The sequence below is a fragment of the Hibiscus syriacus genome, unplaced genomic scaffold (assembly GCF_006381635.1).
Source record: "Hibiscus syriacus cultivar Baekdansim isolate YM2019G1 unplaced genomic scaffold, ASM638163v2 tig00002840_pilon, whole genome shotgun sequence".
Lineage (NCBI taxonomy): Eukaryota > Viridiplantae > Streptophyta > Magnoliopsida > Malvales > Malvaceae > Hibiscus > Hibiscus syriacus.
This window is the reverse complement of record NW_024061947.1, coordinates 955372-975005: the sequence shown is the minus strand read 5'-3', so window position 1 is coordinate 975005 and position 19634 is coordinate 955372.

Here is a 19634-nt window from a genome sequence, read left to right as displayed (position 1 = left end):
TTACAGACTACAGGCTTTTAGTCCACTTCTTCTGTTGCAAATGTAATCCGCAGACTGTAGATCTTTTACTTCTGTAAAACAAACACCACCTTAATTTTTAAAGCGTTTATTTTATTTTATTGTTTTAGGTTACTTTAGCGTTTTCTCCTGTCCAAGCTGTAACTCACCATGGGAAATGAGATTTTTTAGACATTTGTTTCATTATTCAATAAAAGCTGGCGTTTCACCTTAAAAAATCTTAAATGTTAAACAAGACCAAGTCTTAAGAAGTTTAGATAAGTATGTCTATTTTAAATTTATGAGTCTTATTTAAGATTTGCATTTTAGAGTTTAGAATTTAAGATCTTTATAGTTTAAAAAATATGATGTAAAAATTAAGGTTTAAAAGTAAAAACAAGTAGTTTCTACAAGGGCGGAGCTAAAATTAAATATTGTCAGGAGTCGAAATATTAGATTATTTAAGAAAAATATAAAGACTTATTAGGTATTTAAACTCGAAATTCAACATGAACAAGCGACCTTCGTGATTAAGGAGATTGTTGTTATCCTTGAAGTCTCGAGTTCAAGCACTGCATATGTAGGGATATGAGCGTTCATTGTCAAATAGTTGAAAATCTTTTTACATATACTACATTGTATTCACCTTAAATTTATAATAAAAAACTCAAAATTTACAAGACAACTTATAATTTGTCTAATATTTAAACTTATAATGACCTAAATTGTAATTATACTAAAAATTTGAGAACACATACTTATCATTCTTTAGTTCGACCACTACTTGATTAAATATTTAATAAATTTTTATATTTTTTAAATTTAAATATTTATTTTTACATAAACCAAAATACTATTAAACTAAAATTATATCGAATATACAAATTTTAACAGGACTGAGTACCTTGGAGCTAAAGGAGCTCGGTCCCTAAGTTTGTGTAAAATAATAACCTTAATAATATTTGTTAGTGATTACATATATTTTTAAAAATCTTATTTAATGACTGATCTATGTTTATAAGTGAAGTCAGAAAAGAAGCATAACAATATTTATTATTTGTTCTATCATTAAACATCTAATATAATAAATATAAAAATGTTTCTATAATAATATTTACTAATTTTAAACATGTGTGATGTACAAAGATTTTTCAATCCGATCTGATCGATCTATTTCGTTGATCCGATCCGAAAATTTAGATATCTAATTTGTTTTTTTATTTTTTGAATAATTCGGATCGGATATCCGGAAAAAATTGGATAATTGGATCGGATACATATCGAATAAATTTTAATTATGACTTATTTTGTTAAATTTAAATTTTATTTTTAAATTAAAATTTATATTCGAATTCGGATATTCGATCCGAAATTTCAGATATCCAATTTTTTTGGATTAAATACATATCACAATTTTAATGATTCAAAATTTTCAAATATCCAAAATTTTGGATTAGATAATATCCATATCCGAAAATGCACAATCCTACCTGTAATCCCAATAACTTCAAGAAAATGGGTCCACGTAGCCAATTGCAAACCAGAAAGGTTTAGTGACAATTTAAATTATTTTTTTGGTTCTAATAAATTTGTTATATTTTAATTTTTAATGATTATTTTTAAATTTAATTTTTATTATATTAAATATATTATTAATAAAAGTTATTAAATTTATTTTAGAATTAATAGATTAAATATTTATTAGATAATACATTCATATCTGTTAATAAACATTTAAAGTTTAAAGTTTTTAACAAAAAAATACTAACGGCGGAATTTTTGTATAGATGAAAAAATATATTAATTATATAATATATACCTATTAGATAATATTGTCGAGACGTTTCTCTGCCTAGCAACGGAGAGTGCAAATAGTACACCTCAAAGAGTGTAACTAGTCTCGAAAAAGTGAGTGTTTATCTTCTTTGAATAAGATGAAACACCATGTTGTAGAGTCGCCACCAATATTTTAATTTGGTGAGATTGGTCACCAAAATGTCATATTATTATAATAAGTTTTTTAAGAATAATATTAAAATAATACAACTCGGGTCTGTTTACTAGAAAAATGAGTTCGGAAGTCGGTTACGTATGGGGAAAGATGAGCACCCTCATAACCCCTAAAATTAGTACCGATATTTATTAATTAGTGCCTTTGCAATAAATTATAAATTTGTATTTAAATTACTTTACAAATAAAAATAAATAATTACTAAATAATATTTAATATAAACATTAATAGTCCTATTATAATATTTAATACTACATTATAAAGTTATCCTTAATTTATGAAATTATACTAATGTTATAATTAACCTTACAATAATAATTAATGAATAAAATATAAAATTGTAATATTAATTAACCTAATTCGAAATACTACTAGGATTATATACTAATTATGTAATTTACCCTAAATTATTATATATAAATATAGTAAGGACTAAAATAAAAATAATTAAAATACGAAATCAAAATTAAAATACGCAAAACTTGATTTTGGTGACCAAAAGCAAAGAATACAAAGCTTAAAGGACCACGGGTGTAGTTTACCCGTTTATAGAATTACACACACATTTCCTCCCCTAAACGACACCGTTCGGGGAGGGTTTATACAGCCCAAAACCTCTCTTATTTACTCTTCTTTCTTCTCTCTCTAAACGAGAGAATCCTCTCGATTCTCTCTAAAAACCCTCGCCTGAGGGAGGTTGATCACTGGCCGACCGTCGAGTGCCGGCGTCAATCGCCGCCGCCAGCCACCACCCACGGTGGCTGGAAAATTTCAACTTATACCAAAATCAAAGCCTCTTTTACCCTTAACCCAAATCTAAGCTTCGTTTTGCCTAAATATCCGCCAAACTCTGTAAATCTACGTTAATACCTTCGGCTTTTAGACTTCTCGATGACGTTGAAGCTCTTCGGACGATGGTAAGCGCTCCTTTCAACTATTCTTTCTTTCGATTGTTGTTTTTGTTGTGTAATATCCTGAAATTCAGGGTCAGTGACTAAATTGCAAATTTTGAAAACTATATGCTTGATTTTGAAATAAGTTAAAAGTTCATGGATTTAATTGAAGAAATTTGATGTTGGATGTAATAGTAAAATTGGAAAGTAACAAGGGTATTATGGTCTTTTCTAAGAGAAGATTTTTTATTCTCTCTTTTTAATGAATATAAAAACGTGGGAAATGAGGAAATCTATCCAGAGTCTTCTTCTTCTTCTCCCCGTAAGCCTTAGTTAAAGGTGAGTTTAATTTCATATGTTTAATTCTTGGATTTATAAGTTGATTTTGATTCTTTGAGTATTATATAAGCTTAAAGAAAGCTTATATAAGCTTTAAACATCAAGAATAGAGAATTAAAAAGGAAATTATATGAAGGGTGTAGAAATGAACTTTTGTTATAGAAAGGTTTTTGAAGTTCTAAAGATAGATTTGACTTATCAAAGAGTTAATTAAGAAGTTAGAGGTGATAGAATTGAATTTAGAACACATGAAAAATTTGATGAAATTCTTTGATTCAAGAATTATGGTGAATTATGAGATATAGTGATGTGTTATAGTATTATAAGAAGATTTAAATATGTATAGATAAGTTTTAAGGTATAAAGAAGGATTAATAAGTAGAATTTGGGTTCAAAACAAGACATGTTCGTGCTTAAAATGTAATTCTGGGTAGTGTGCATCGATGCATCTTCAATGTGTATCGATGCACTCTCAAATAAAGGAACATCGAATGCAATTAGTGCATCGATGCATAAGGAGTGCATCGATGCACCCCCTTAAGATTAAAACATCGAAGGTTATTTGTGTACCGATGCATGAGTAGTGCATCGATGCACATATTAAAGAATGCATCGATGCACTGTAGAATGTACCGATGCACTTCAATGGGAAATGGGATAAATCGTTATTTCAGTTTATGAAATTATAGATTATAGTATATCAATTGGATACTGATAAGTATCAATACATGATTGTGTAGATATCGAGAACGAGCAAGTTCCGGAACGATTATCAAGTTAAGATTCGATCGGAAGAAAGGAAATCATAAAAGTGGATTGGAACTTATTGAGGTCAAGGTGAGTGCATATTAGTAGTATATGATGTTAAATGGAAATAAGACCTGCGACAAGTCTATTTCCAATAGTAAAATGAATGCATGAATTCATAAATAAAAGTACATGTGTGTATGAATTATATGTGTTGACGTGTTATTATATATATGTATTACATGGTTGATGTGAATATATGCTATATTATGATGATATAAACATATGGTATGATAATAAATTATATGAATATAAAAGATAAGATCTTTGTTATGTATAGAAATGAAATATAACTACGTGAATACATGATATGAGATAACTTAAGTAATAATATGAGAATATTGTAAAAGTGATTTTATGAGAAATGATATGAACTAAGTAAGCAAAGGTAAAGGTTACATAAATAAAAAGGAGGTGAGTTGGGCAAGTACATAGTAGTATGATCAATTAAGTGATAATATAAACATATAGGATAAGATAGATGGGAATGATTCATATGCTTAAATAAAATTATGATACATTAGTTGTATGATAAAAGCTATGGAGTGATATGAGAAGATTATAAGAGTTATATGGAATTGAATTGAGTAAATCGATTAATTTGTATATAAAATAAATAATAGAAGTGATATATATATATATGTTTTTAAGTATAATATATATATATATATATGTTTTTAAGTATAATATAGGTTATGTAATGTAAGTGCATACTAAGAAATAAAGAATAAGATAGATGATATGATATAAATTATATTATGAATTAGTGATGTAGGAATGCGAGATAAATATGCAATAAATCTTATGTGTTATATGATAAATATGAACATATGAGAATAAGAGATAAGATAAGTATTGACTTATAGGATAAAATGAGATTATATGAACATATAGTATAACTTTATGAGGAAGACTTAGGGGTTATATGATTTAGTTATGAAAATGATATATGTGTAAGTGAATTACGTGATTATGTGTAAAATGGAGTAAAATATGTAATTATAAAGTATATGAATATATGTTTATAAGATAAGTTATGTGATTATTGAGCTATATGAAATTACGAATTAAAAAGTTATAAGAGTATATTTTTATGATAAAATATAAGTATAAGTTATAAGTCATGTGATATGTGATTTAGATGGAATTGTTTTACTTGCAAGTGATTACATGCATAATTTATCCATGTTTTAATATAACATTATGTGTAATGAGCGGTATTACCAAAGGACAATGCAAAGTGATATATGAAAAGATAGAGTGATCATATTTGTATATATGAAGTGAATGGTGTGTTTATATGATGAATGATAAGAGAGATATGAAAATGTGAAGTGTATCCACATTTAAGCCCATGTCATTTAATATGAGAGTTGTAGGTATAATTGGCATGCCAAGAGTCGAGGGATTATCAGTGGTCCTTCGGGACATAGTGGTCCTTCAGGACAAATATTCAGTTCCCCTAGTGGGAATTATTCGAGCTGTGGTGACAACATTCGTGCACAACCTCAATGTACTCACGTACCTTCTGTTCACAATAATATACATGGGCAATTCAAAGATAAATTGAAATGAAATTGCATCAGAAGATTATTTTCACATGTGCATAATATAATCATATGTGTTATAGTTTAGTAGATAAACGTGAATTACACTGTTATATTTGATTCTTGATGAATTGCTCTAAGTGATAGATGATGTGCACATTTAGTGAAGATGATAATATACAGGTGCATGTATGTACATGTTATATGAAATATTATATGGTTATGAATGATATAATCATATTAAATGTTCATGCATTGTTCCAAATTAGAGTTTTTATATATATGTATTTTATGCCTCACTAAGTCATCGACTTAGCGTGTGAGTGTTTCACATGTAGGCTCTGGATAAACGAGAAGAGAAGCGAGTTGAAGCAAGACAGGTCAAACTCTCATTTCCACAAATCAGATCAGAATTGTAGTTAAGTTTATGTATCTGGTTGTTTATAGTGTGTTGGCATGTAACAAAATTGTGAAATTCTAATATTATGATTAATTTGGTTAAAATGGGGTTCAACTTGTGTAAATTAACATCTTTTACTTTAATGAAAGTTTAAACTTTTCATGCTTTTCTTTAAGAGTCAAAGTTTGAAAAGTCAATGTGACACCTCAGACTTGGATCCGGGTCGGATACGGGTTGGGGGTGTTACATTTAATGGTATCAAAGCAAAGGTTTAGCTGATTCTAGGCTTAAACCAAAGTCAAATAAGGTTTAAAAATATATACATGCCAACTCAAAGTGAAAATTTCTGATCTGATAGTGTAAGGAGTATCCTGTCTTGCTAATAAAATAAGATTTGTATGATATAGTAGAAATTGATTATAGAATTTGTCGAAGTGAATCGATAGCTGACAAATCTGATGGTGATAGAAATTCACATTCCCTGGCCAGGCAGGATGAAGAGCAGAAACCTCAGAAAGTGTCTATAAGATTAAAGGTTGATTTTAGAAGATTGAAATCATATTAGAATAGTGATAAAATATCTTCATTATTTTGAATTGGAAAAACGATATGGATTAGTTTGTTAGTACGTGGATAAGATAGAATATGATGAATAAGTGTCACCATAAGAACATTAAAAAGATCAAATGACATGGTGAGTACTTATAGAAGAGCTCAAGAATAAATGCATCAGTGACAAGTGTATCAGATATATGGAGATGGAGTTTACGAATTTGAAACAAATGAATAATATTGTGTATAAGCAAGAGTGCGAATATGATAAGGGTTTGCAGCTAAGACAAAAAGAGTTAGAGTTGGCTAACCCGATTATGTGATGGAAAATGTATAGAAATTTAATATTTTGAGATGTTGTTAGGATAAGACAACAAAAGATGAGGTGGATCGAGATACAGTTGTATATTTTGATTATAATAACGTGACATAGTGAAGAAGGTGAGGATTCATATGTTTGAGTAAAGCTAAGGATTGATAATAAGAGTTTAAGAATGGGTATATCGATGATCAGTTTACAAGACAAAGAAAGCAATAACGTTTGACTCTCAAATAGAGAAATAGTATTGTGTATGAGTAAAAGTCTGAGTTTGAAAAGTTGAGTACGATATTGTTAAGGAAAATTTTGACAGAAAAGAAGGTATATGATTGGATGATTAGGGCTTGTGCCCTAAATTGAACAGTTGATGTTTATTAATTGTAATTGTAAAGGTGATAGAGTTGTAAGATTTGGAAGAAAAGATAAAGTGAAGTTAATCAAGTATGATATGAATCTGGATGTGGTTATGTATTTTGATCATACACATATGATGTAGGCAAGGAGATAAACATTGGTATGTTTTAAAAAGTGGCTTTAAAGAAGAAAATACAAGTACAAGAGAGGATAAAGAATAAAGTTATGTATAAGTAAATGGGGATATCAAAGTTATGAGGATGCAATGAAGATTGGTACACATAGATTAATATAGGTGATAGGACAAGAGAATGGGATCATGAAAGGAAAGATATGATTTGTGTATAAGAAATAAATAAAGGAATAAGGGAATAAAGAATGAAAATGATTGAGTTTAAAGGATCAGATATGATAAAGGTTATATGGAAAAGTAGACAATAAGTTTGATATAGAAGTAAGAGAAATGTGCAAGGTGAGGTGAAAAGATTGTTCGATTATGTAAAATGTATGTTTAATCAAATTGGAAGAAGATTTAAGGTCGTGTTCTTGGTTAAATGAGGATGGAAAACGAAATTGGTTATTATTATAAGGTAGTTAGAGATGGATTTATGATGTTGAGTGATGACAATGGATGTTACTGTCTATGTGATGAGTGACATTATATGGATTTTAGAAAGGTCAAAGGAAAATGCAAAATCGAAGGAGAGAAAGATATAAATGGATTGAGGTTATGGGTTACTGTGTATATGATAAGTGACAGTAGATAAATATATAAAGGAAAAAGGTAGTTGAAGAAATAAAGGAAGGAAATATTAAGTAAAGGAGGTAGTATGAGAACATTAGAAGATATGTTCTTATTGATATGTTCAGTAAAAATTCGAGGATGAATTTTCTTTAAAGGAGGGGAGATTTGTAACATCCCGAAATTTAGGGTCAGTGACTAAATTACAAATTTTGAAAACTATGTGCTTGATTTCGAAATAAGTTAAAAGTTCATGGATTTAATTGAAGAAATTTGATATTGGATTTAATAGTAAAGTTGGAAAGTAACAAGGGTATTATGGTCTTTTCTAAGAGAAGATTTTTTATTCTCTCTTTTTAAGGAATATAAAAACGTGTGAAATGAGGAAATCTATCCAGAGTCTTCTTCTTCAACTTCTTCTTCTCCCCGAAAGTCTTAGTTAAAGGTAAGTTTAATTTCAGATGTTTAATTCTTGGATCTATAAGTTTATTTTGATTCTTTGAGTATTATATAAGCTTGAGGAAAGCTTATATAAGCTTTAAACATCAAGAATAGAGAATTAAAAAAGGAAATTATATGAAGGGTGTAGAAATAAACTTTTGTTATAGAAAGGTTTTTGAAGTTCTAAAGATAGATTTGACTTGTTAAAGAGTTAATTAAGAATTATAGGTAATAGAATTGAATTTAGAACACATGGAAAATTTGATGAAATTCTTTGAATCAAGAATTATGGTGAATTATGAGATATGGTGAAGTGTTATAGTATTATAAGAAGATTTAAATATGTATAGATAAGTTTTAAGGTATAAAGAAGGATTAATAAGTAGAATTTGGGGTCAAAACAAGACATGTTCGTGCTTAAAATGTAATTCTAGGTAGTGTGCATCGATGCATCTTTAATGTGTATCGATGTACTCTCAAATAAAGGAACATCGAATGCAATTAGTGCATCGATGCATAAGGAGTGCATCGATGCACCCCCTTAAGATTAAAACATCGAAGGTGATATGTGTACCGATGCATGAGTAGTACATCGATGCACATGTTAAAGAATGCATTGATGCACTGTAGAATGTACCGATGCACTTCAATGGGAAATGGGATAAATCGTTATTTCAGTTTATGAAATTATAGATTATAGTATATCAATTGGATACTGATAAGTATCAATACATGTTGTGTAGATATCGAGAATGAGCAAGTTCCGGAACGATTATCAAGTTAAGATTCGATCGGAAGAAAGGAAATCATAAAAGTGGATTGGAACTTAGTGAGGTCAAGGTGAGTGCATATTAGTAGTATATGATGTTAAATGGAAATAAGACCTGCGACAAGTCTATTTCCAATAGTAAAATGCATGAATTCATAAATAGAAGTACATGTGTGTATGAATTATATGTGTTGACATGTTATTGTATATATTTATTATATGGTTAATGTGCATATATGCTATATTATGATGATATAAACATATGGTATGATAATAAATTATATGAATATAAAAGATAAGATCTTTGTTATATATAGAAATGAAATATAACTACGTGAATACATGATATGAGATAACTTAAGTAATAATATGAGAATATTGTAAAAGTGATTTTATGAGAAATTATATGAACTAAGTAAGCAAAGGTAAAGGTTACATAAATAAAAAGGAGGTGAGTTGGGAAAGTACATAGTAGTATGATCAATTAAGTGATAATGTAAACATATAGGATAAGATAGATGGGAATGATTCATATGCTTAAATAAAAATATGATACATTAGTTGTATGATAAAAGCTATGGAGTGATATGAGAAGATTATAGGAGTTATATGGAATTGAATTGAGTAAATCGATTAATTTATATATAAAATAAATAATAAAAGGTATATATATATATATATGTTTTTAAGTATAATATAGATTATGTAATGTAAGTGCATACTAAGAAATAAAGAATAAGATAGATGATATGATATAAATTATATTATGAATTAGTGATGTTGGAATGCGAGATAAATATGCAATAAATCTTATGTGTTATATGATAAATATGAACATATGAGAATAAGAGATAAGATAAGTATTGACTTATAGGATAAAATGAGATTATATGAACATATAGTATAACTTTATGAGGAAGACATAGGGGTTATATGATTTAGGTATGAAAATGATATATGTGTAAGTGAATTACATGATTATGTGTGAAATGGAGTAAAATATGTAATTATAAAGTATATGAATATATGTTTATAAGATAAGTCATGTGATTATTGAGCTATATGAAATTAAGAATTAAGAAGTTATAAGAGTATATGTTTATGATAAAATATAAGAATAAGTTATAAGTCATGTGATATGTGATTTAGATGGAATTATTCTACTTGCAAGTGATTACATGCATAATTTATCCATGTTTTAATATGACATTATGTGTAATGAGTGGTATTACCAAAGGACAATGCAAAGTGATATATGAAAAGATAGAGTGATCATATTTGTATATGTGAAGTGAATGATGTGTTTATATGATGAATGATAAGAGAGATATGAAAATGTGAAGTGTATCCACATTTAAGCCCATGTCATTTAAAATGAGAGTTGTAGGTATAATTGGCATGCCAAGAGTCGAGGGATTATCAGTGGTCCTTCGAGACATAGTGGTCCTTCGGGACATATCAGTGGTACTTCGGGACATAGTGGTCCTTCAGGACAAATATTCAGTGCCCCTAGTGGGAATTATTCGAGATGTGGTGACAGCATTCGTGCACAACCTCAGTGTACTCACGTACCTTCTGTTCTCAATAATATGCATGGGCAATTCAAAGATAAATTGAAATGAAATTGCATCAGAAGATTATTTTCACATGTGCATAATATGATCATATGTGTTATAGTTTAGTACATAAACGTGAATTACACTATTATATTTGATTCTTGATGAATTGCTCTGAGTGATAGATGATGTGCACACTTAGTGAAGATGATAATATACAGGTGCATGTATGTACATGTTATATGAAATATTATATGGTTATGAATGATAGAATCATATTAAATGTTCATGCATTGTTCTGAATTAGAGTTTTTATATATATGTTTTTTATGCCTCACTAAGTCATCGACTTAGTGTGTGAGTTTTTCACACGTAGGTTCTGGACAAACGAGAAGAGAAACGAGTTGAAGAAAGACAGGTCAGACTCTCCTTTCCATAAATCAGATCAGAATTGTAGTTAGGTGTATGTATCTGGTTGTTTATAGTATGTTGGCATGTAAAAAAATTGTGAAATTCTATGCTCTGATTAATTTGGTTCAAATGGGGTTCAACTTGTGTAAATTAACATCTTTTACTTTAATGAAAGTTTAAACTTTTCATGCTTTTCTTTAAGAGTCAAAGTTTGAAAAGTCAATATGACACCTCTGACTTGGATCCGGGTCGAATACGGGTTGGGGGTGTTACATGTTGTGTGCTCTCTGTCTCTTGCTTTCGGCTTGTTTGGATGTTTGCTACTCTCTCTTTGTTTTTCTGTTGCTTGCTGTCGATTTCCTTGTAGGGTCGGGCTTTATATAGCCCCTTGGAGATTATCTATAATGATGATGAAATCCGGTGAGTCACCGGACCTACGGTGGTGACTTACACTAAAGTGATGCGTTGTGCGGCTCTTTTGTGGCCTTTGGAATCTTCGGGAGAGATCTGGAGAGGCGGTGGAGGTGTGTCACTCTTCAATTGGAGCAGCTAGGGCGATGGTCGGAATAGGCCCTAGGGTTATGATACCCTAGGGTTTCTGGAATCATCTGAATCATCTGTGGCCGTTGATCAACGTCTAGTTCAGATGGTTGTGGAAGAGCGACGACTGAAAAAGTTTATGGAAACCCTAGCTACTGATTTGGGCTTCTCGCAGGCCTACTAGATCTGGGCCTAAACTGATTGTTGGGTCTGAACTTGTTGTTGGGCTTGAATCAATTGTAAACTAAGTCTGGACCTAGCCCGAATTGGGTTGTAACCGGGTCTATAATTGAATCTGTAACTTGGGCCTTGCTTTGAAATCGAGCCTTCGGGCTTTATATATAATAATAATATAATAAATAATATAAATATAAATATACAAAACGTCACTCAGAAGAAAACTACTGTCGACAACTGCCCCTCTTTGCTTATTTTTGTGTAAACACGAATAAAGCAAAGATAAAAAGATAATAAGTTTTCGTCGAGTGAACTCCATGCTTTGAGCAATTCGTTTCATTACTCTTTCGTGGAGATCAAACTTTGATCTTGTTCTTACTTCATTACTCTTTTATGATGGCTGAAGATGACTTGCAAATGTCTTGCTTCACTACTCTTCTATGAAGGCTGAATTTGCATGACTTGAACATAATTTGTTTCACTACTCTTCCGTGAAGATCATACTCGAAATTGGATTACTTCACTACTCTTCCGTGAAGGTTTCATACTTTGCTGAAAAATTTGTTCCACTACTCTTCCGTGGAAAACGAGGATGATTTGCTTCTCTTTCTTCACTACTCTTCCGTGAAGACTGAGAATGATTGACTTGATAAAAGTCTAATTTCACTATTCTTTCGTAAAGATCATATTCAAAGTTGATTCGATTCCACTACTCTTCCGTAGAGATATTACAAATGGCCCTAAGGACTCATTATCTTGCTCGAAAGACTGACAGATGACCCAAAGGATTTACAAATTACCCGAAGGTTTTACAAATTACCCGAAGGATTTAATTTTTCTAGAACATTAAATGAGAAACCTTGAAAATCACTATCTCATTTTCATGCGAAAACATCATACCCTGAGGTTTTACAAAAGACCTGAAGGATTTAAACATCATGCTCGAAAGACTGACAGATAACCCGAAGGATTTACAAATTCGTGGAAAATAATTTACTGGGTAAGAAACTTCTTACTTTTCAATAATTTCATTTTCTTGAATGAGAAACTTTGAAATTCGTTTTCTCATTCTTCAAACAACTTGTTGGTTGGGCATGCCCCAAAATTAATGCTTCCTCTGTATGGATTGCGTTCATTTATTCTTCAAATGTTTACCTCTCCAAACATGACTCATGTATTTGTGATTTGGATTCTACCTTATACTCGTAAGGTATTTTGTCCCTTCATTTTCACATGAGAAATGTATTTATACAAATGTAACCAAATGTATCAATGAAATGCATGATTTTTATGCAAATAATATTTTTATGAATGCATCAATCTTCATTTGACCCCAAAGTTTGATCTTCTTCCACTCGATCATTCCTTTACATTTCTGAATAACCACCTGGTCAACTTGTATCTTTGTGTCTTCCCTTGCCTTCAGAAGAACTGTTTCATTTATGGAACTCTTGCCACATTTGGAATTATGACCTTATTGCCCCACTTTGTTCTTGATAACACCAGCTGTCTCTATCTGAACTTGTGTAGATATCCGATAAAGTTTTTTGCCTTTGAAGAGAGAATCTATAATCTTTGCATCATGTAGATGTAACTATGCTAACTCAGCATAGATTAATCAGGATATCAGCCACATCTGTTTTGATTTAACTCTTGCAACACTTCACAATAAGGATTTATCCTAATTCCTTTCATGTCTCCACATCTAATCAAATCTCAAACAAGGTTATTTAAACAATATCATGTCGAGATGTTTAACAACAACTTATTGTTCCACCTTAGTTGGCTTTACTAGTTTCTTGTTATTTAAGTTCCAACGTTCTTTCGTGGAAAGAAATCTTCATCAGTTCTCATTTCTGACCTTGGCTTTGAAGAAAAACTTTATCTTAAGTCAATATATAGAATACCACATGATTGTAACATTGGTTCAGTACCATAATCAATGGTTTGTAAAACTTTTGACAACACATTCATCATTTCATGTTCTTTAACTTGTTAGCATCATATCAAGGAACATTTGACAACACATTCATCCTTTCTTGTGGCTCTTGTGGGGATAATGTAATCACATGGTGGACAGAACAGTGATGTATGGTCAACTGTACTGTCATTGTTTCACCATTTTCATTCTTCATACCTTTTTGTTTTAGGGAAATGATTATTCCCTAGAAGGATAAGGGTCCAGCATGCCCCAACATTTGCTTCTTATTGATGCGAGCCTTCATAATGCTCCAACATTGATGTAATCATTCAAAATATCCTACTTGGATCATTTTTGTCTAATATGGGCCTTTATTATGCCCCTAACATTCCGAGTTATAAGGCTTACTCTAAATGTCTGTTTGATTTGAACTTCAAGATCTTCACAAGGTCCAACTTTAATGATGCCCCATTGCGGGTACTTGTGTCTCTATTCGTGCCCAAATTTGCTTACTTTGAATGTTTTCATTCTGGTGTTACTAAACAGCAGTGTTGTCAAGTAACTTGAAAGATTCTTTTCATGTTGTTGCAAACTTAAAGAGTGATAATTCCTCCTGACCAAAATATCTAAGACATGTACCTCTTCCGAATGAGATCATCATCTTTTCCTTGACTAGTTATCATAAAGGAATGTTATAAGTCCCATTCTCTAGACTTTCTGATCTCTCGGGCCACTTGCTTTCAAGAATGTGAAATGCTTCATCATTTTGACCTTGCTAATTGTTTTTCAAATAGGGGTAGAATCAACTTAATTCGAGATTCTTTTTCATTTGAGACCATCCTGTTTAAAAATGTTCTTTCTCCTTTCTTGTCAAAGAAGGAAAGAATTTTGTAAAATATTGCACCTTACAGGTTCACAATAGAATCAAATCATAAGCATGAATTCAAAGAATATCAAAATAATCAACAACTTTTACTATTTCAAAGTTATATTTCTTTGACAAGTATCAAAATTGAGAGGTTAGTTTCAGGTTCGCTTCCCTATTTTCTATGGCTACATCTTAGTGAAGATGTCACTCCTCTCTCACTCTTTGTGAACATTGTCACATGCCTCACTTTCTTGACTTGGTATCTTTAACTGGATGCGGACAAAATGACACAACCAACATAACAGTTACTAGACCTTCTAGAATACCTCCATTTCAATTCTCTTAAATCTTTGATTCTACCTAAAGTAGTGTGAAAACATCGGTCTAATAATGAAATTTATGTGTGCACATGTGTGAAGTAAACTATAACAAGTACTTTTTTCACTCTCTTACAACAACTTCTTCTTTTACCATTTTGGCTAGCTTAATTCAGCTTTATTCGAAATTAGACTTCATTGGGCTAGTTGAAACTTATCCATAAACCCAGGGCTATTAACCAATTGCTTTAGAGGGACAACTTTTCTGCATATATGACTCTTACTTTTTATGAGAACCTGTTATATTCTATGTGTTTGGTGGAAATCAGAAAATTCAATTACCAACTTTCAATTCACCAGCAGCTAACTTTAAACTAGATTTGTCAAAGTTTCATCGTCAAATCTCATCAATAGAAAAGTAATCTATTTAGCTTCGCAATGTTACAAAATATGCCCAAGTTGTACACTTATTTATATAAATACCAAGCCTTTTGTCTAATTCCTTGCATTGGAGAAAGCTTTCTCATTTTATGGGAGGGTGTAATATCGTGTATATTTTATCTGAGGTAAGGTCAGGGTCTTTTTCTTTTTTACTGGTTTTCAATCTTGATACTTTGTCAAAGATGTATAACTCTAATTGTAAAGAGTTTTTCAATCCAATGATATTCAAAGAAATGCAAGATTGTAAAATTGATTAAATGCTCATAACCTTAAAAGCAACACATTTTTATTACAAAAGGCGGATAAAGGAATAAAAACATGTCCAAACAAGATGCTACAAAATGAAAGGTACAATAGTGGTAGATAACAACTTCCACTACCCCATTATTCCTTAAGTGTCAGGTGTATAGTCAGACCAAGATCTTTGTCCATATTTCCCCCTCATTTCTTGATCATTTCTTGGGTTGCTTCTTTGGATGAGCTTTTAGATACATACATCTATGCTTTCTCCTGAGTTATCTCTTGATCAAATTATATCATCATCTTTTCTGAGTGGCAGTTGGGTTCAATTTGAGTTTCAGAACAAATTTCTTTAGTGATGACATTTGTGTTATCACTCTGGATGCTTCTTACAGCTGTGATTGGAGTAGTATTCACTATACTCTTTAAATTGCCCCCTGCTTCCCTTGATTTCAGAAAATCTAATATAGGTGTCTCTCAGGTTATATATGCCTCATTTCTTCTTAAACATATAGGCCAGTCTCGAATTACCTTTCCTTTTGCTTTTTCATTTCTCCTTTTTGTTTCACCCATCAAAGAAGTATCGAGAATTAAATCAACCATACATACTTTATCTTCCTTGGCTTCGCCATGTCCTCCATTTGTTTTGACACTATCAACTTCATTATGGGGGTTGACTCTCAAATGTTTGATCAAAATAGATTGACTGTTAGCATCCAATTCTATAAATCCATGAGTCAAAAGATCTTGAACTCGTCGTTTGAAGTTGCCACAATTTTTAATGGAGTGTCATTGGATTCCAATATGATATTCACAAAAGACTTTTTTCATTATACCATCTTGGGTAAGGAGGTACCAAAGGTTTAGCCAGACATGGGGCAATAAGCTGGGTTATTTTTAATTCGGCATATAACTTGCTACATGAGACTGAAGGAAAACGAGGTAGAAATTCCTTTGACATCATTGTTTCTTTACTACTGCTTTTCTGAAGATCTTGTGATCGATAATCAAAATGTTTGCTTTGAACATTTGACTTTGGACCATCGTCATGAGAGAGATGATGATTTGAAGATTTCTCTTTCTCAACCATCTTTGAGTTTCTTAGGAGCTTAGGTTTCCCATTTTCGAAACATAACAACCCTTCTGTCATAAGGTCTTGGACTTTTAATTTCAACATTATGCAATTTTTTGTAGAGTGACCAAAATCTCCAGAATGATAATTGCATGGATTCTTGACATTTTTCCAATTTGGATGCAAATAAGTACTATAAGGAATGGGTGTCACAAGACCACTTTCAAAGAGAAAGAATAACAACTCTGAATATGATATTGGAATTGGAATGAGATGTGTCATCCTCTTTTTCTTCTTGCATTTTTTAGCCTTTTTCAATGTGACATGTTCCATGTTTCTCTTCTTTGAACCAATTTTAATTTCTATGTCCTCTGTCATATTTTCTGATCTTTGAAGTTGAGTTGGATTTTTAAGTTCCTTAACAGGTTCTTGGTCATTCATTATTTTTGCATTATTAAAATCCATACTTTTTCCAAGGCCCTCATCTCCTGATGTTCAATAGGGTCTCCTAACATTTTCTCTCCATATAGTATAGTAACCATCATACTCCTCATCTTGGTCATCTGTTCCCTGGACTCACCTTGGAACATTCTTGTTTCTTTAAGCATTTCTCGTTGGATTTTCTACAAGTTGTTCTTGGATTCTTTCAATATTTCCAACTCAAGCTAATATTCCATTCATTGCTTTCAACCTTTTAGAGACATGCCCCGATTCTTGAATGTACTTTCAGAATTCCTTATTTCAAAATCCTTTACTGATTACTCCCATGCTTTCATGATTGACACATGTTATCATGCTATGCAGAACATGAATGAATTTGAATGTAAATGCATGATGAAAGGGTGTAATTCAAGAGTGATCATCTTAAAACAACTTCCATTGAACACAAAAAAGTTTTTTTAGTACATAAAAAAAAACGTTACATATAAGGGATTTATTTCCCTCCTAATTTCTCTATTTCCTTAAAAAGCCAAGTTAATTTTCATTTATGCTCTGGAATCAAATCGTCATTCTTCTTCAGTTCCCTTGTAAAACCAACTAAGTTTACCAGCTTGTGGGCTACCTTGCTTGCTTGGGCAACAACTTTCTTTATGTCATCTTCTTTTTCTTGAATCTTACCTGCAATCTTCTGAAATTGTAGACAATATTGTTCATTTTCCTTTATCAGAGAACCTTTATGTTCAAGAAGTTCTTGTACCAGATCTCCATAATCATCCACCATTTTCATCAATGAGTGGTTCTGAGTTATGATAGCTTTCAGTTCAGCATTAATCTCACATTGATGGATTAGATATGAAGTTTCCATGTTAGCTATATCCTTCTTCAATATCTGGTTTTCAGCTTGCATTGCACATTTCTTTAGCGATTTGCAAGTCATGGGAAAACTTCTTTGCTTGATCCTCATGTATCTTTTTCCAGTGATCAGCATCACTCTTCAGTTTAATGATTCCTGCTAGCCATTCTTTCGGGATATTTCCTAGTCCAACATCTTTGAAGGTTTGATTGACTTTTCGAAAATCATTAATCATGGCTTCGACCTCTGTGCTCAATTTATTGTTTTATTCTTTCCAGAAACGGGCTTGAGCTTCATAAAAACTCTTTCCCTTATGATTGCTTTTATTGATGCTCTTATCATAAAATGCTTTCTGTACCAATCTAATAGGATTTTTATGTGCATACCCCTCCATTATTTTAAAAGCTTCCTCAAGATACCCTTATTTGGCTGCTTCACAGTTTACTTGATCATGAAACCCTTTGTCCATAATGAAAACCTTTGATTCTGATAATCACTCTTGAATCCACACCCTTGATCATGCCATGATTATGCAAATGCAAACAAAACAATTAATATATGCATCTTCATAATAGATAAGAAAACTGGTTAATACCAATTATACATCATAACCACATGTTTTCTAATTCCATGCTTTGTTTAGAAAAATAAACATAACCGCATGATTCCTAGTTCGCATGCATTTATTCAAAAAATAAAATAATACTAAATAAAATAAAAGATTCAATATGTTTTCCCTTGTATGCTAACCTTTCAAGACTTATTTGGGTTAAGTTCCACCTAGACTCCAGTTCTAGGTTTTATTATATGTTGCGCTTTGGCTCTAGGGTAAAAAGGGTCAACGAATTATCCTTTGTTGGTGTCCCCTTAGACTGCCAAGCCCTCAATCAAAGTCCATTACAGACTTTCGGATCAAGTTCAATTCGAAGGAACACACTTCCTTATGTCCATACGGAGGTGAAAACCTCACGAGGAACAAAAGGTGTGAGTTCAAAGAATGGTCCCTTATCCCATACGGAGGTGAAAACCACACGAGGGAGTAGTTTCTCATTCGAACTAAATAGGATAAGAGCGGGATTTTAGCTCATGTCATGAATGCAGTGCATAGTGGGTGAGGAAAAGCATAAAAAGGATAAAATAATATATACAACCTATTATTCTATTCTAATGACCCAAAATTAAATATGTACACACATAAAAAAACAAAAAGCTAGTAAGATAATTAAAATAATCATAACAAAATTAAAACAAATTTATTATTTTATTGCAAAGACAAATAATTAATAAATTGGTGGCCGGACTCTTTTTTTTTAAATCCCCAACGGAGTCGCCAAGCTATCGAGATGTTTCTCTGCCCAGTGACGAAGAGTGCAAATAGTACACCTCAAAGAGTGTAACTAGTCTTGAAAAGTAAGTGTTTATCTTCCTTGAATCAGATGAAACACCAAGTTGTAGAGTCGCCACCAATCTTTTAATTTGGTGTGATTGGTCACTAAAATGTCATATTATTATTATAATATTACTAAAAAAATATTAAAATAATACAACTCGTGTCTGCTTACCAGAAAAATGAGTTTGGGAGTCGGTTACTTATGTGGAAGGATTAACACCCCCATAACGCCCAAA